General features: G+C 39.9%; 1 protein-coding gene across 1 annotated transcript in view; it reads left to right on the top strand.

Moving 5' to 3' along the window:
* The window catches only part of Brinp2 (BMP/retinoic acid inducible neural specific 2), a 45,387-nt gene that overhangs the window by 13,362 nt on the left and 18,383 nt on the right, over positions 1–13,642 (top strand). The gene's annotated exons all lie outside the window — the stretch shown is intronic.

Below are 13,642 nucleotides of genomic sequence, written 5' to 3'. Positions count from 1 at the left end.
CCTAGCTATGCATGAGGCTGAGATTTGAGGATCATGGTTTAGAGCTGATCAAGGCTGATCAAGTTCATAATATTCTTATCTCCAAAAGCTGGAAACAGAGCTTTGGCCCCAGAGGTAAATTACCAGTCTTGAGCAAAAAATTAAGGTACAAGGATGGGAAGGTGGCTCAGTGGTAGAGTGCTTGCTTCACGTGCATGAGGCCCTGGGTTTGATTCCTCAGCACCACATAAGGTGAAAAAGCCAGAAGTGGCGCTGTGGCTCAAGTGGTAGAGCGCTAGCCTTGAGCTGAAGAGCTGAGGGACAGCGCCCAGGCCCAGAGTTCAGGCTCCATGACTGACCTCCCACCAAAAAAAATTTTTAAAAACTAAGGTACGGTGCCCATGCCTTTAGTTCATGCCCCTATACCAGCACACACATACAATTGGAGGATGTGGGACTAAACTAGGCAAAGCAGCAACAAGTAGTTTGAACTTCAGTTTCCAGAATCCACTTTCTGGGTTTAAATTGCTTATCTTATGCTTCTAGATGCGTGGCTTTTTATAAGCTATTTTGCATGTCTGAACTGTCTTTTTTTTCTCTCCTAAGTATCTGAATATAATGATAATACTTTATCAATATGATTATTTGCTACTTACTGAAAATGATTTATTCTGTTTCAAGATAGATGCTTATAGTTTTTGTGAAGGACCTCCCTTGGATAAATATAGAAAATACTTAACTGGGAAATATCAAAAGAGTATGGAAGCCAAAATGATGGGAGACTCACTGAGAAACAAGAAAGGAAGAAAGGGCAGTCTTAGTCTACCAAGCTTATTTAACTGCGTACAACTCCACTCACCAGTCAAATTTATTCTTAACATCTCCATACTAGTCTCCATATCTATACCCATAGTTAATCTGTCTATTGATTTTACAAATTATAGATAGTTCAAAATAAATATTTCACTCCTCTGGAGCAGAACTCACACAGCAAAGTCCCACAGCTTACAAGCTAGGGCCTCAAGTCCAGGACCATTTAACATGTGTATCTAGAAAGCAAGAAGAGAGGCTCCATGTAGGAACACTGCTGAGCTGACAGAAGATGGAGGAATGGCTATTTGGCCACACACAAAAAGTGGTTACTGAAGCAAAATGCTGAAATAAGGATACAGGATGACCCACTGTAACAATGAGATGTACAAGACAGTAGGTTGAAAACAAATTTTACAACTTTGCAGGGGTGGGGAGGAGGGGAGGGAGGAGTTGAGGAGGTGGTAAGGAAAGGAATGCGGGGGGGGGGGGAATAAAGGAGGGTGTAACAATGTTGCATAGGAAATGGACTATCACCTTGCTCATTTAACTGTAACCCCTCTGTACAGTATCTTTACAATTAAAAATATATTTAAAAATGGTTATTGAAAGGGATACTTCCTAGTAAGGCAATACAATCAAAAGCCAAGATTATTTTACCTTGCTGAAATACTAGATTGATACAATTAAGATAGTATTAATCAAAGTAACTAGCTGTTGAAACTAACAGCCCCTAGATCTCAGTGACTTAACATTAGTCTACTTTTTTCTTTTTTGCTCATTTCACACACCAGAATGACTTATGGGAAAAAGATTATTTTGAGATCTCATTCAACCTAGTTCCTCTTCCATCCATTAAGATCTGAAGATCTCTTCTTAAGACCTGAATGTCTCTTCTAGATCTTGGTAAACAAGAAAAAAGAGAGAGCATGAAGAATTTCATGGGAGACGTTTGCTAAACCTCAGTTAATATTTCATTGGCCAGAACTCAGTCACATGACTACATGTAAATGTAGAGATCACTGGGGGAAGAAGAGTGACCATCTGTGAGTCTAGGAGGAAAATGCAAATAGCTTACAGACAACTTTCCAGGCTCTGCCACAAGAGGTAGAATGCAAGAAGGATGTGAAATACAAAACCCTAAATTCACATTTTAAAATGTCAACCTCACAGATATAGAATAGAGGAAGCCTGCCTCGACAGCAATTTTTATGAAGAAAAAAATCTAGGACTGGAAAGAAATATGGTGTACTAGTTGACCATAAAATTGCTGTTAGCCAATAATATGTTGCTTTAAAAAATGAACCCAATATTCAAGTGCATTTTAATAAAGTAAATATAGGTAGCAGAACACAGATTGTCTACCTCTTACTCTGTATCCTTGACTAAGATATTTAAATTATTCATATCTTAGCTAGCTCAGCTATAAAATAAGGCTAAAACTGGTATATGTGTCATTTAACAATTGCCATAATTATACATATACAATCGCAAATACATTTAGTAACTTAATATACTTTATCTTTTTTTGTTTTTGCTGGATCTGGTTTGAACTCAGGGCTTGGATGTTGTCCCTGAAGCTGTTTTACTCAAGGATAGTACTTTACCACTTGAGCCACAGCTCTACTTCTAGCTCTTTTTCTTATTTTAGTAGTTTATTGGAGATAAGAGAGTCTGTTAGGTTTTAGTGCCTGAGCTGGCTTTGAGCTGAAATTCTCAGATCTCAGCCTCCTGAGTAGTTATGATTAATGGCATGAATCACCACCAGCCCTTAGATTCTTATTCTTACTATTCAGCCTTGCAAACTTTGCTTCTGGCTGAAGACTGGCAAGGAGGCCATTAGGCCTTTCTTCTTATGGTGTTTATTCTGGAATCCAGGATGAAGGAGTACACTTGAAATGCCTGTGGGGAAGAAACAGAGCTGAAACATCTCACAGAGATGGCAGTATACAGCAGGGAGAGTGAAACCATGAAATGCCTCTTGAGGGCTTTATTTAGAATTCACACATTGTCACTGCTACCCTCATTCCTTTATCCAAAACAAAGTGGTTTAACCAAATATATAGGGTGAGGAAATAAGCACCATCCATGTAAGTGAGGGATACTATAGAGCCATGAACCAGAACTTCTAATATAGGTTGAGAATTGTCAGTTAACTGACTACATTGACACTTGTAAAGTTACGATTTCAAGTGTGCAAAGTATCACATTCCTGAAAATGACAGGGCTTAATAAGAAGTGAACCTGTGATAATGGTCTTCATGATGATGATAATGATGTATTCAGATCTTGTATCCAAGTGTACTCTCAGTGACTCAGAACGTAGCAACCAGATGGTGTTCAGTTTGGTTGCCATCTTTAAAAGGAAGTTCATTGACAAGCTAGATTGCCAGGAGCAGAGGTTGAACATGAAAGCCTAGATACCCAAAGACCCTTGAAAGAGCCAAAAATAGTGCCAATAACCAGGGCATATCTATCTATCTATCTATCTATCTATCTATCTATCTATCTATCTATCTATCTATCTATCTATGTATCTATCTATCTATCTATCTATCTATCTATCTATCTGTCTGTCTGTCTGTCTGTCTGTCTGTCTGTCTGTCTGTCTGTCTGTCTGTCTAGCTAGCTAGCCCCAAATATCAGAAAGCCTATCTCATTGCTGAAAGAGCAGAGATTTAGAGCAGTGAGAGAGCCTGCTAACCTGTAGGGTTCTCTTAGAGTAAAATGGATAATGGCAAGCCTATGAAGAAATGTGATGGGCAGAAGGCTGGCAAGGCTGTCAGCTTGCTGAGCAGAAACCAGCACAATGGGAGGTATATAGTAGGAAGGAGAGCCATTTTCTCCATAAATGAACAGATGACCTTTGGAGCAACAGGTCAATGGCCAAGGAAGAGCTGCAGTTACTTCGCCTGGGAAAATACATCCTAGGTCCCATTTCAGTTCCTTCCGGTCTCACAGACTCACTGGCCCTTCCTTCTCACGTGGCTATCCTGTTTCCTGTTGATTCTGTAAGCACATCACTCCTGGTCCTGTCCAGGTCCCGGAGCCCCCATCAGGGCAGTGTCAGACTCACCAAACACTGATCTCCTCCTCCTCCTCCTATAAGCTTGACTCACCCCTCCCATCTCTCCCAATCAGCCTTAATTAAACTGTTTGAAAGCTGCAGCTTGATTTTAATTAGAGCAAAATTGAAAAGATTAGAATGAAATTGGCCAATCATTGTTTACGGGCCGTTGTTTGAGAACGCAGCAGGCTGCTAAATTACCTCCATGCCAGGCTTCTTGAGTTCTTCCAGACAGGGGGGAAAGATGAGGTACCATGACATCAGGAGAGGGCTGGCCTCATTTCTGCTCTTGTGCATTCAAGAGTTGTAGGGGCTGAGATCTTATTTAACCAAATGATTCCTGGATTGAAGTCTTCCTGCCTAGAGATTTTTCCTATCCACCATGGCAAATGAAGCAGAAGAATTACCTGGGAAGAATGTATGGCAAGGGTACAGGGCTAGCAAAAGGCAGAAACTCATTGTAGTACAGCCTGGGTTCTGCTAAAATCTGACCACTAATCAATGGAGCCTTAGGCCTAGCCACTTCCCTAAAGTTTCTTTTTCCCTTCATGAGTTAACTTATAAAAGGCTAATAATTAACTAATGATATTTCTCTTCTCTCTTCCAAGGTCTTTTTTTAAATAGAAAAAGTAGAGCAAACATTGTTTACAATTAAAAAAAACTTGAAAAGAATGAACTATACCAACATAAGAGATTATGGATTTTTTTATTGTCATTTCTTTTTTATAGCTCAGATTAACCATGTCTTATTCCTTATAGAAGAAGAGATTCTAAGAGCTGAGTACATTACACTAATACCATCAAGAAGTCTCTTCATGTTATGATGTGTCCAGAAATACTGCCGTCTGTACAGGAACCAAAGCATAGATCCCAAAGCTCCCAAATGATACAGCTAGAGAATGTAAAACCCTCTTAATTGAGTTGCTGAGTAAAAAAAAGGCATCTTTCAATGTATATAGTGACACTGAGTTTTACAAGATTAAAAAAGTGGGCCCGTGGATAAGAAAAAAAAACAGTAATATTTTAGACTGGTAGATGGAGCCCTGTGAGGTACAGTGATAAAAATATAAAGTAAGAAGAAAGCTTTCGTGTGTCTGCAGCTCTTTAGAAAATCAGTGGGATAGTACAGAGTCATGCTCATTGAGTTTCCTGTGTCAAAGAGGCAAATTTTGAGCTGACTAGAAGAAATCAATGCTCCAGAAAGAGGGCTCAATAAAGCAATTGCATGTATCAAGGGTTGGTTGATATGTGAAAACTTTCTGTGGGGTCATTGGTTGGCAGTTTTAAGTAGGCAAAATAAGTTCACAAGGAGAAAAAAAAAACAAGAATACAATAGTATTTATGTCTTTGGCTTAAGGCCAATTCCTTGTTTTGCTGCAAAGTTCTTAAATATTTTATTCAATAACCAATCCTGTGTCTTTCTTAATTTTTTAAATAGAAAACCAGCCATGGTTTCCTTATAAGCATGTTATTCAGAAAAACAACTCCTTTGAGAATAATAGTTCAACCTTGTTCAGCATGGCACAAAAAATGGAGGGGTGCCCCCTCCCACAAAGAAATGACTGAAAACAGGTCAGTGGTGGCCAACCATAGAGTGGCCTGAGATTTGCTATCATGAGAGCCCACTTACTTAGTCATCATTTGAAAATCAGTGCTTATGTTGGGTAGCCTGGACTCTGTGCTACGGGGCTACTTCACCACAACCACTCTGTGAGTCCTAGGCACGAGTCTGAGAAATGCCACCTGAGGGAACAGGTGATAATTTGTTGGCTCTGTTGGAAATAACATTGATTCCCTTCCCAGTGAACTCAGCTTGGAGTCTACCTCAGGAGGAACTGATGGCTTCTAACACACAGGAGTGCACTAACTCTGGGACAGGCTACTGCCAAACCCATACCCGTGCCACGGTGGAGGGGGTGGGGGCAGCTGCATATTCAGGGAGTTGAGTTGTGGAGAGAGCCACATGGTCAGGATATATGGAATATGATTTGCAAATGGTAACCGTATGTGAGTGGCCTTGGATATGGCTTCAATGTGTGTCTCCTAGAGGGGTGGAAAGAGGGAAAAGATGTATTTAAAAATCTGGCAATAGAATAATGCAGCTGCCAACATGAAGTCTCAGCTAAACCAGCAACATTATAGACTGAAATGTTCATATTTAGGACTTCAACGTTTCAGCTGCATTGATGTATAGTTTTGTATTTAAATTATCTAGCTAGCTAGGTAGCTAGCTAGATGCTAGGTAGCTAGCATCTATCTACCTATCTATAAACACTTCCTCTCCTAAGGGAGACCTCAGAGGTAATGACTCTTCATGGGAGCTGGATCAATGTTCTCAGTTTACAAGCTCCACGAGTGGTGCTTAAGCGTGCAGCTGTTGGAAATAGCAGCAGAATGGATGGCCCCAGCTGTGCTCTTTCTGGGTCTTTCATCTTCTGGAGCCCTGAGACCCTGCAGGAGGGGTTCTGGCTGGAAGATTTCTTGTTGATCTTGTGGAACACAAAGGAACACTGTGTTGCTCCATAGCTGGTGACTGGGAGATACCATCTTTTGTTTGCCTTTATTTTTTTCTTTTTGAATAAAGGTTACCTTATGGCAACTTAACAGTCTCATTGTAGACAACCCGTTCCCCCCACCACACCCTGCCCCATGCTTCAAACCTAGAACTGGCTAGTTCATGATTGAGCTCAATGACTTTGTTGCCTGAGGTTTGACATGAACATGGTTCAACTCTCCTGTGGCAAAATCCCCTTTGAGTTGCTGAGACACCCCTAAATCCATGTATAGGCATCACTGAAAAACTATCAGAGCCAACCATTGTATGTTGTCAATCTGTATACCTAGTGTGAAACAGTTTGAGACATTTGTGATCATTGCCGAATAATTATCTCTAATCTATTTGTACCTTTGTATTTAAAATATTTGCATGTAGCTGATATAATATGTTGGATTATATCTTCTAATCAGGATGTAGACTTTTGGAGACTTCAACTTGGCTGTTTTTCATGATTTCATGAGTATGTTAATCCTTTGACAGAAACAGAGATTATTCATTCAAAGCTAACTTAAAATATGCTTGAAGGAGAATGAGAATGAAGTAATTTTCTGCATTCTCCCAAGGCACTTTTTTTGAAATGCCATAAGCATTTTTGAATAGCTCTGTTCACCCTTTGGCTCAAACTACTTGCTGGTTTCTGTCTTTTTTTTTTTCATTTTTGTTTGTATTGTGGGGGGAGAATTTTTTTGTGCTGTTCTTTAACTTTTTGGCTTAAGTTCAGTGCTCTACCACTTGAGTTGCAGCTCCATTTCCAGATTTTTCTCACAAATGTTGCTGCTTAGGCTGGTTTCAAACCACAATCCTCAGATCTTAGCTCCTGAGTATCTAGGATTACAGATGTGAATCCCTAGCATCTGGCCTGTGTGTCTTTCTAGAATCTAGTAAGCTCTGCTGTTCGGCAGGTACTCTGCACAAGACCCACACTACGGTTTGAAGTATTTGCTTTCTTAGACTGTTTACTGTATAACAAACACAGTGGGAGAGAGAAATGGCTAAATTGAAACAGAGATTTACTTGATGTCTTAATTGAAACAAAGATGATGGCTTAATTGAAGCAGTGCATGTTAATATAATTGATATATAGAAAACATTCCTTTTCTTAGGGAAAAGAGGGCCTTGATTATTTTATTACTGGGGGAAAAAAAACCTGCTAAATGAAAACTCAGAAATGAACATTTATTCTTTGAATAGCTCAGGCTGCCTTCCAGTATTGCCTTCTGAGATTTTCAGATACTGGAAAGAATCAGGTTAATAAGTGCTATAAGCTTTTTTTAAAAAAAAACCTCTTTCTGGATCAAACACCATTCACAGATGTTTCCTCATTATTTTGATTCAGTGAAGGTCCCCAAAGGGCAGGGAAGAAACTTACTGGAGTAGAACATAAAACCACTGGAGTCTTAGGATCTAAACCTTCCTATGGCAGAAGATTTGTTCCTAATTCTGAGCGGACACCTGTATCAGTCAGTTCTCCATGACTATAACAGACTTATCTTGAGCTAGACACTTTGTAAGAAAAAGAGGTTTATTAAGCTCACATTTGTAGAGGTTCATGGATTTGGCACCAGCACCAACTCACCTCTGAGAGGACCACACTGGCTTTGTCACCTGCCATACAGTGTCATGGGGACTGTATAGAAGAGAGGGAGACCAAATGGTGAGATAGAAGGAAGGAATTGTGTTCCATTGTAACAACCCACTCAGGAAAACTAAGAGTCCCAAAAGAACCCCTTAATCCCTTCTTAGGTGAAAAACCCTATTGACTTTTCCCTCTGACTCTCAAAGGTCCCACCAGCTCTTAAGCATTCCCATGATGAAAATCAAGCTTCCAACCCTGAGGGGTTCAATTGCATCTAGACCATAGCAACTGCTATTGTGATTCATTATGGAAACAGGTTCTGCTTTATGCCTTTTGTTTCATTGGTTTTTGTAAATATACCCCCTTCTGTGCACACTTCTCGGTTCTTTCTTCAATGAATTGTCCAGTGATTTTTTTTCAAATACAGTCCATATTCTTATGTGTTCTTCACACAATAAAAATCACTTTCTGGGGCTGGGAAGGTGGCTCAGTGGTAGAGCGCTTGCCTTGCATGCATGAGGCCCTGGGTTTGATTCCTCAGCACCACATAAGCAAAAAGAAAAAAGCCGGAAGTGGCACTGTGGCTCAAGTGGTAGAGCGCTAGCCTTGAGCTGAAGAGCTGAGGGACAGTGCCTAGGCCCAGAGTTCAGGCCCCACGACTGGACCCCCCCAAAAAAACACTTTCTCTCTCAACAGCACACATCCATACTACACAGAGATAACCCCCCCCACACACACACACAGGTACACACACACACACACACACACACACACACACACACACATCCACGAACAGAGATAGCAAATCACCACAGTGGTCACAATTGTGTCTGGAAAAGACAGCTTGTGTTTAAATCCTATCCTTTTACCTATGGCTGTTGCATACAAAATGTATCAATGTATTTGTCCTTCAATTTCCTGATAGAAAGATGAGAGTAATTATATACCCCCTTATAGGAATATTGTATTAGCTAGTCCTTATAAGATGGTTGGAATGGCTAGCACATAGTAAGGTTTCATTATATATTAACTGTTATTTTTTTTTTTTAGTTGCTCATAAAATGCTCTCTAGGACAATAGCATTCATTTTTCTAGGTCATTTGTTATTCTTGGTTATGATTTCCTAAATGGCTGCGGGAGTTGTGTCCTGGCCTTTGTCTCTTCTCCCTCCCATTGCACTCTGGAAATGAACTTTTCTGTTGTCTCAGTCTCAATTTCTCCTCCTGAAAATGAGCATCATGAAACCATTTTAATCCAAATAGGTTTCGCTCTAGTATAAATATTGCATTGTAACTTGAATATAGAGTAAATTCATGGTTTGTTTAGATAATTAAAGAAATGGAATGTCCTGGGTAATGAAACTATTTTTGTTCCAATGCAACAAACATTTAAAGAGTATTAGAGTGCAATAAAATACACTTAACTTCATCTACACAAGGGAAAACACTTGTACAAATAGCAATACGGTATTGACCTCAAACACTAGCTTTGGGTTTTAACCTCAACACTTTCACTAACTGGGACTCCATTCTAGCTACTTTCTTAACCTCTCTGGGTTTTCACTGTTATAATCACCACCATCATCACAGTTGCTGCTCAGAGCACTGAGGAAAGGTCAGGGTGGTAGCAGCTCTGGTTCAGCTATCAACTGGTTGTATTGCTTTAGGCAATCAGCTTGCCTCTCGGTTCCATGGTTTGCTTATAACAGAAGAGAATTGGAACTGACTTCTTGATCAGTGTGCACACTGGCATCAGGGCATTCTGCTAATGGATTGTAGGTATACTGATTCATTGACAACCCCCCCTCCCCCATGTCCTCAGTTGTTGGGGCAATTGAGTAAGAACTAGAGAAGCAGATTTCTAGCTCTGATCTCTTCTACCCTGAGCAGCAGCTTCCAGACTCCAGCGTGTCAAATCAAAGGAGTTTTCCATGTACCTCATAATGTTCAAAAGACTGGCAAATGGTACTCACATGTCTCTTCCAATTCTAACAACCGAGGCTTTCCTCTAGTAGTTGTGTGATCTTGGGCCAATTAACTTAACTTTCTGAGCTTTGATTCTATCATGCCCTAAAAACTATTGATTTGAATGAAATATATGACTTCCCAAATCTGATGTTGAAGTGAGTAGAAGTGCAAAGCTCTAAGATTATTGTTTCCTTGGGAAGTCTTTAACACAATGAATGTGACAGAAGCTTGCAAGATTCACTATAGAGAAACAGACCTGGTGATCATTAATATATAAGTGTAAATTACAGCAGAATCTAATGGAGAGACTCCTTCATTCATTGGACTTGGGAGTGTGACCAGTAGACAGTCATTAGAAGCTGTCCATGTCTGCTGAAGACAATAATAAGAGGGCTCAGGCAAAGCAAAAATATATAGAGCAGTATCTTGATTTATGTTTTCAATTGCACAAAATTATTCCTGCTACAGTTTTATAAATCAAACCTAATTGTCTCATTGATATATATACACACACACATACACATTTACAATACTTTATCTCATTTCAGATCAATCACTAATTGGTTGTTGCTTCCCATATTTTCCTTCTAAAACTATTTCTAATCGATTGTTCTGTAACTTGCAAACAACTAGTCAATTAGGAGTGATGTGATGTGCAATAAGTGACATGAGACTCAGTCATTCAACAAAGATATGTTAGAAGCTGGACCCTGGTGGCTCATGCCAGTTACCAGACTCAGTTACTCAGGAGGCTGAGGCCCAGAGGACTGTAGTTTGAAGACAGCACAAGCAGAAAAGTCCACAAACTCCATCTTCAATTAAGCAGCAAAATGTCAGACTGGATGTGTGGCACAAATAGCAAAGCACCAGCTCAGCAAACCAAGTGAGAGTAAGGCCCTAAGTTCAATCCATAGTACTAAGAAAGAATGACAAGAAGAAAGAAGAAAAAGAAACAAGGGAGGGAGGGAAGGAGGAAGGGAAGGAAGGAAGAAGAGAAGGGAAGGGAAGGAAAAAGAAGGAGGAAGGAAGGAAGGAAGGAAGGAAGGAAGGAAGGAAGGAAGGAAGGAAGGAAGGAAGGAAGATGTTGGAACTCTTGTACTGTTCAATTGCTAGATTACTTATCATCATTTTACTGCTGGAGATAGAGGTGAATAAAGTAAAACAAACAACATTCCCACGCAGAGTTTTAATTGTGTAAGAAGAGAATGGTAGAGATGAGTGCATAGAACAGAGCATAGAAACACACAGTAAGGGAGGGCACGCTTTGAGATAGGATGGCCAGAAAATGCTTGTCAGAAGGTAATAGTTGGTAGTCCTAAATGAAATGTCACAGCATCTGTTTCTGATGACCCCTAAATCCAACCAATTAGAAATGAGATTGAGAAACTGGGTTTTGGTGGTGGTGGTGGTGGTATTGGCAGTAGTCATGTGGGGTGTGTGTGTGTGTGTGTGTGTGTGTTTGTGTGTGTGTGACTAGAGTTTCAACTCACAGCTTTCATGCTTGTGGAGCTGGTACTCTACACTTCAGTTTGCCTCTACCCTTGCTTTTTGCTGGTTTTTTTGAGATAGAGTCTCACTTCCTACCCAGGCACACGTCACCACCCTGTGTAACTTCTCTCCATGGAGTCTCCTAGACTTTTCTGCTTAAGCTGACCTGGAGCCTTGATCTTCCCCATTTCAGTCCCCAGACAGCTAAGAGTGCAGGTGTGCACCACAGGCACCCAGCATAACTGGTTTTTGTTTGTTTTGTTTTGTTCTGTTTTTAAACTCAGCAGTACTATTTGAAAGAGAAAATGGTTTTTTGACAGATACCCTGCACTTTAAAGTTTAGTATTTCCTGCACAAAAGAAATAACTGATACTATATTATTATGAACTTGCCTGCTTAGATAAATAAAGCCACACTGCAAGAATTTTTAAAGACTTTATTGAAAACCCCGAATTATTAGTCACCATTGTCCTTTGTTTGCCTAGTGATGTTTGCTATGTACTCCTCCCATTATCTTGGCCTCCTGAGTTAGATGTGTGTGTGTGTGTGTGTAGGGTGGGAGAGGCTATAGACTTAAATGGGACATGGATTTTCATTTATTTACTTCCAATCCTTTAAATTTACTGCAGCTCCATACTCTTTGGTTTGGGGGGAAGATTAGATCACAGTTTAGCAAGATTGCAATGAGCAGGGTCAGGAGGGATGGAGGAGGGACAGGACTCTACACATGGTTGCTTTCTAAGCCAGTGGTGCTGGTCCTTTTCCATGTACTATGGGTAACTCTGGGAAATAGCTTTCCCACATGGATGTGGTCCTTTACAAGCCATTAGGACAAATTCCCCTTAGAAATCTCTCACCTGGAATGGGAAGGTGGCTCAGTGGTACAGTGCTTGCTTTGCATGCATGAGGCCCTGGGTTCGATTTCTCAGCACCACAAAGCAGAAAAGGCCACAAGCGGCACTGTGGCTCAAGTGGTAGTATGCTAGCCCTGAGCTGAAGAGCTGAGGGACAGCGCCCAGGCCCAGAGTTCAGGCCCCATGCCGACAAAAAAAAAAAAAATCTCACCTATGAATTACATAGCATTAAGATTAAAATCTTAGATGAGACTAGTATAAAACTTGGGTATTTTCTGGAATGGGTTTTTTCAACATAAGTGCCTTCTTCATTCTTTTCATTACCCTTGTGACAGTCGAACTTAAGGTGTAAAAGCACAGGTGAAGGAAATCACTGGCATCTTAATTTGAATGAGCATAAACGCTAGTACACATATGCCCTTCATCTGAATACAGCACACCCTGATCCACATGTACATACCACACACATGCTAGCTGCATTAAGGAAAGTCCTTAAAGCTTATTCATTTCATTCCATCTTGACCTTGAGTACATAGCTTTTTAATTTTCTGTGTGATGAACTGGGTAGGATACATTAAGCCTGTCCAAGGCTATCAAAGAACTATGGTTCTATCAAGGAAAAATACATATGTGATTGACTTGCAAGCTGAACAAGCAACTTTTTCATGATTTTCCTTTTTGTTTTTCTTGAAAGCACAACCAGCAGAAAAATCTATGGCTATTCAGACTTGAGTGTTTGGCAGACATTTTCTAAAAAAGAAAAAAAAAAGTAATCTAACTTCTATAAGGAGAACTGACAGTATTTGTTACCAATGATACAATTTCAGCTTTCAAATGAAAATTAGAATTTTGGCAAACATGTATTTGTCATTGTGAGCTTGACAACCTCCTAATATTTAAAGACATTTGTGATGAAATTGGTGGTGATATTAACTAATACGATGTTTGGAGACTATATAATGAAAAGTGTCAAAATGTGGAAGTTCTGCATAACTCAGTGATCTAATAGTTTCAAGATGACCAATGCTGTTATAAAATCAGAGAGGGTAAAAAAAAATCGGTTGAAACTACAACAAACCACACTAGATTTCAATATGATAGAGTCTAAAATGTTTGTTGATGTGCCTTCATATGCTACACTGTAACTTGCCTTTAAGAAACTTGCTTTTGTTTAGTAGAGTTCTGAGAACAGAAATCCACAATTAGGATGATATAATTTGGATGCAGAGCACATCTGAGAATGCAAATTTTTCCTCTACTCAAACAGATGGAAAAGAGTTTACAAAAACACACAAAGCAATGTGACTTTTCTGGGTACGCTGGTTTTGTTTCAGAACATATAGT

The sequence above is a fragment of the Dipodomys spectabilis genome, unplaced genomic scaffold (assembly GCF_019054845.1).
Source record: "Dipodomys spectabilis isolate Male_0828 unplaced genomic scaffold, ASM1905484v1 ptg000019l, whole genome shotgun sequence".
In the NCBI taxonomy this organism is placed as follows: Eukaryota; Metazoa; Chordata; class Mammalia; order Rodentia; family Heteromyidae; genus Dipodomys; species Dipodomys spectabilis.
This window is presented reverse-complemented; position numbering and strand designations above follow the sequence as displayed.